The sequence below is a fragment of the Lepidochelys kempii genome, chromosome 6 (assembly GCF_965140265.1).
Source record: "Lepidochelys kempii isolate rLepKem1 chromosome 6, rLepKem1.hap2, whole genome shotgun sequence".
Lineage (NCBI taxonomy): Eukaryota > Metazoa > Chordata > Testudines > Cheloniidae > Lepidochelys > Lepidochelys kempii.
In genome coordinates, this window is record NC_133261.1 from 57,669,157 (window position 1) to 57,675,156 (window position 6,000).

Genomic DNA, 6,000 nt, shown 5'->3' on the forward strand with positions numbered 1-6,000 from the left:
TGTCACAGGGACAGGTAACATGAAGTCACGAACACTTCTCTGCAAAGTGTCTAACGTGCCAAAGGAGACATATTATCTGAGATAGTATATAAAGCCACTTAGGAACAAATCCTGCTTGCCTGCTTTACCTGAGCTGTCCTGATGAAGCTCAATAGTTTAATTTGAATTATGGATCTAAAAATATTTCTAAGTTTCAAACCTAACTATTTAAATCCAAATATTTTGTAGACATTACATCAAATAACCAAGACCGCATTTATATTATTATTATTTATTTGTTTATTTATTGGTCAAAATTTCCAGGCCAATGAAATTTAGGAGCCTAACTTCAAGCAACCACATTTGAAATTGTTGCCTATTGTTTTTATTCTTATTTAAAGCACCATAACTTTGCACTAAATAATTGAATATAACTTTTGCCTTAAAAATAAAAATAAGTGGAATCAAATCATTCTTACCATGGTACAGTGTATTACATTCTGGTTCCAGACCATAACTCCATAAGAATGAACAGGAGTTATGGGACAACCCATAAAGGAGGAAACCTTAGTCAATTCCTTTCCTTTTAGGAATTTTTGTTTCTATTGTTTTTTGCAGATCTGAATGGTATAAGATGCAAAAATATATATTCAGTGGAAAAATTAAAAGAACTCTGTTTATAGAATGAAAGGTGAAAAGTGTGTTAATACATCCCAATATAAGAATTGCATGTCTGGTTTATATGGATTTTTGGCTTAGGGTGAAAGTGTCCTGTGAAATCTACTCCACTGGCATAAAGTAACTGGACTGTATATGGGATAACTGCAAGTGATCTGGGGAGGTGATATCCACCTCTGTGCAGAGGCTAGGGCACAGGGATGGAGTCTAGCCTCTTATGTGGTTGAGACGCTAGTCCATAGGCTACATTCCAGCCACAGTTGCTCAGGGCATGGAAGCCACTGGATCAGTGTAAAAATAGAGCAGACATGGTTCTACACAACAGGTAGTTTTCACCATCCAACCAACCACCTCCGCCCCCACCCCACCCCCGATCTTGCAAACACTTAGACACATGAACATGTACAAACTCCCACTGAGCTCCATAGGACTACACAAGTCCATAAAGTCACTGACGTACCTAAGTGTTTTCAGGATCAAGGCCATAAGAAGACTTCACTATCCAATGGAAACAAAAAGGAAGACACCCAAAAGGAAACAAATAGAACAATCAAAACAAGGGAAGAGAATAAAACATAAATGAAATGCTAAACATTTACTCTAGTGGGCTGATTCTGAAGTCAATGGAAGTTCTGGATATGTGAGGAATGCAGCGTCGGTACCTTTATTGGAGGGAATATCTACAATAGTTTTATAAGTTTTTTAAATTCAAAGAAAATTGTAATGGAATCCCTGAGGATGTTATAAAGCAGTTCCTTAAAACAAGCATTTGTGTAGCAAAAGTCAGCCTTAATGGAAATTTGACTTTGTATATATTTATTCAAAGATCCACTATATGGGAAAGAGAATCTGCTGTGAAAGACAATGTGGTAAATGGTAAGTCTGTTAGGAATGATACAAATAGAAAACCTATGTATGTAAAGGCCAAATACTTCTCATTTGCCAAATGGCATTATTTGCTGTACATGTTTCAAGTAAATGAGATTATCTGTAAGAATTCTCAGAGCAGAAATTGGCCCTAAGAATTAACCTTGAGTTGAATTTCTTTCTAATACTTAAAAAAAACCAAACCAACCCCACCTTATAACGGAAGTAAGAAACAATAAAAAACCTTGCTATATCGTCTTTGCTACAGCAATTCAGCAGATTACAGTTATCGGCCATAAAGTACATAATGCATCCATCTGCAAGTGATGTCTGAAACAAAAAATAAAAATAATGGCCATCTTGCCTTGCTCATGTGAGTACAGTCCCATTTATTTTAATAGAAGTAAAATGAGGCCCATTGGCCTCAGAGGGACAACTCACATTTGTAAGGAAACCAGGGTTTGGCTCAGTCATTCTTATTTGCAAACAAAAGTCTGCAGCACATTTAGAACCAACAAGATGGATTTAGGATGAGTTTTTCATATGAATGTAACCAAAATTAAGAAGGAAAAATAATTTCTTTGAGGTGATAGTGGAAGTTGAGTGATAAACAAGCTTGGATCAGAGAAATTTTTGTCAAAGCATCAGATGTACTGCCCTTTTATCACTGTTAATATGAAGATTGTTAAATGAAGTTTTTTTATCCTCTTTTTTTCTTTCTTACACAATAACAGACATAATTTTCTTTCTTTTCATTCCAACATGAGAAACCCATTACAAAACAATTTTGCTGATGATAGTGAATGCTGACGGGTTTTTTTTTCCTTGTACAATCTACTAATTAACGATTTAGCCAACTTGCCTCTATTTGTTGACCATTCTAGCTAATCTATTTTTCACTGATCATTTTCAGCTGGAGTTTCTTTCTGGGTAGTATCTGTGGCAGGTTTTCACTTCCCTGTAATTCTAATCTTACATATTTCTGATTAATATATTTTTTTCTTTTTAAATGAGAATTTTCCCTACCAAAATTTTACATTTATTTTTCAGTACGATAAATACTTCATACTTAAGTTTATTTATTCTGAGGAATCAACTGTTGGGCATAACTATGCCAAAAGTACAAGGATGTAGTTTGAGGGCTGTGAGTAACTTTACTTTGGCAAGTAGCTTATTGAAGCCCATAGGACTACTCCTATAAGTAAATGTTTGCAGGTTTGAGGTCTCGGGTAATATATTTGGATGAAAGCGGAAGAGAATAACTGAAGATTTTAGGCCCGATTCCTTTGATTCTAGCTCCAGATAAGGATCATCAGGAAATATAGCAGCTTATCTTGTGAAATTGACTGTGGTGCTTGGTACCCACAATATACAAATGAGGTTGTTTGGTTTCTTTGTTTTGAGCTGTAAGGTGATCTCTGAGTACCTGAGATCACAATCGAACATCTAATGTACTGATTTAGATAAACTTCGGGCTAACATTTTCTAGCATGGAGAAAGATTCTGAACTGATTTGACTTGTTCAAGGAAAGTATATAAAGAAGCCTGAATCAGAAATTTGCCAATTTGTCAATGGTGTCAAAATGTTTACTTGAAGTTGCATATTGGCCATCAGCCTTTTTTCCTACCTTAATAAAAACATTGTTGTATTTATGGTGTTTTTTGTGAAGACTTGTACGATTTCATGATTTTTTCATTTTATTTCTGTTTTCCCAAACACAGGAGCAAATAAGTGACCAGCTAAGGAAAAATAATGGACATAGGTCTTGATTCTGCTCCTGTTGAATTTAATGGAAGCAGAATCGGGCCAACAGACTATTGTACGAAAGCTGAGGGCTGGTGTTATTTGAGATTTCATTTGCATACACAGAATATTTCACAGTCCAGAGGACATATAACAGTATTCAGAGGTCTGTACTGTGGGCCAAAGGAATTTAAGGCCATTGTCAACAATATTAAAACACAAGCTAGGAGAAATCAATCTGTTTTTATAAAACACTTTATGTGAGTGTGAGGTACTGTGTGCATACATAAGAAAAGGCAAATTGAAGCTGAAAAAATAGAAAGGGATATTAAGACATGTTGCTTGTGCACAAATGACAATTATGCAAAATGATAAGGATCAAATTCTGCTCTCAGACACATCCGTGCCTCTCCCATTGACTTAAGCGTCTGAGAGAAGAATTTAGCTTTACGTATTTTTCACCTAAACAAAGATTATTTTCTTACATTTCTAGAGTGGTCTTCATACCAAAGGATCCAAAATTGATTTTAAAACATATACAAAGATGGCTTTACTATTACTGAAGTGCAGTTGGCTTTGGAGTTAAACAGGATAGCTATTCAACTGTAAATAGCAACAATAGACAATAGGTTTGGTTCTGATACTAAAGAGGGATTTGCTAGTGGGTGAAATTTTATGTTGGAGACAACGGCCCATTTCAAAAAAAGAGGCGAGAAAATGCTCTAAGTTGAGCATGTGTTGGAAGTGTTACCTGTTCCTTCCACTCTTCTGATCGCTCCCCGTATTTCTCCTCCACTGGCATATACACAAGACCAGCCCCACTACAGAATGTTATGTCCAGTGGCTAGAACAAAGGATTAGGAAACCGTACTCTGCCACTCACTGTGTGACATTGGGCAAAACGTTTTATGTCTCAGATGGCATTCGGTATTTAAATTAGATGGATTTCAGCTTCATGGAAGCTTCAATAAGCAGACATACTTTGGGTGGACTATCCCTAAGTGTGGGGCCACTGAATCACAAGTATGGATTCAGTTTACTTGTGACAAATTGTTTTCTTATCTCACTAGTATAGCCTGCTAACCCCATCTAACCCTGCTAACCCCATGAATGGCCAGTTACAAACGACAACATCTAACGTTTCCTTTCCAAAATAGGCAGTTTTCTTTCTTGCTCTCCTCATTAACTATTGTTAAAGGTTCTCCGCAAAGGGAAAACATGGCCTTGCTTTGCTGCTATATGAAGGCTTGAAAGATTTTGGGGTCCCTCCCCCACATACACACATGCATTTTTCACTTACTTTAACTGCTTGTTTTTACCTTATGAAGGATCAGGAAAATCAACTCATATTTTTCCTGAATTCACAGGAGGTCTCCTTAAGGGACCTGGAGAAGGGAAGGGATGAAGTGCTTAATCTTGAACAATGCCATTGTGCTTGATACTGTACAAACACAACACAAAAAAACAGATTATAAGATTAAAGGGGCAGGGACTAAGTATAAGACAAGAGACAAGAGAGGGATACAGACTGAAAGGGAGTACAAGGAAACAATGAGATAATATTTCTCAGCATGATAGGCAGTGGTGATATCGTGATCTCATTAACTCTTCAGTTGCCTATAGAATCTGTAAAGAAAAAGAGGGTAGACAAACCCAGAATTTCTCACATAAAAAAATAAACAAAGTGGAAGGACACAAGCTTACTGTTTTTCTTTTGGAGTGCCTCTTTCATGCATTAGCTCAGATGTTTTCTTTGGTAATGGAAGCCATACTAGCTGTGAGGTAGGCTCTGCTCGGTATGATGCTACTGTCTCCATTCTGGAATGTTTCTGGTCATCAGCTTTTTCAGTCTTTAGCTCACTCCCCAGTCATTCTCTGCTTGACTCGATTGCTATGTTTGGTGCCTTGCCACTTTGATTTCCTTTCCTTTACCTTGTTTGTTGTTGAGAACACTTCCCATAACTATTCGGGCCTTCCCTAGAAATTTGCCCTTCTTGAAATAAGATGCAGCATTACTGGAGCTGGGGATATGCTGAAATGGAGCTCTATGGGCTGGCATTATTTGCATAGAAACCCCAAAGCAACCACTATATATGATCACAACCATTAATGGTTAAATATGAAGGGAGCCATACGCTCTGTAGGAATGATGAGATATTGTCACCACTGGTTACTATGCATGGCACATTACAAACAAAGCCTTTACAGGATAGAGATGTTTACAGCTATCTAAAACTTGTGAACACAGGTCTAGCTCATCCTGTGACCAAGACAGTGGCCATCAAGACCTTGAAACTGATGCCTCAGCTGCTGGTGGAGAAGCAGCTTCTGTTGCCAGCTTACCAGATCATTCAAATGCTTCTTGATATTGTATCCTCCCTTTTCTCACCATGGACCACATTCTTTCCACAGGTCCCCTTGATGAGGCTGCAGCTAACCCAGAGAAGGAGGGTCTTCTTCTCCTCAGTTGTATCCTTCACAGCTTTTCTACTTGCAGGTGGGTGCTTCTAGCTTCTTGGATTCCCTTCTTCCTACCAGAAGTTGTTTATGTGCAATTGTTCCTACTTGAGGCTCCCTGAAATGCGAGCACCACTATATACTCCTTTGGCCATGGTTTGTCCTTCAAGGACCTTAGCTCTCTCCCCACCATGCTAAATGTCCCTCAGCTCCTTCCTCCAGTAATTACAACTGCCAAGGAAAGTGCAAGGCAGAAGTTGGGAAGGAGGAAGCAT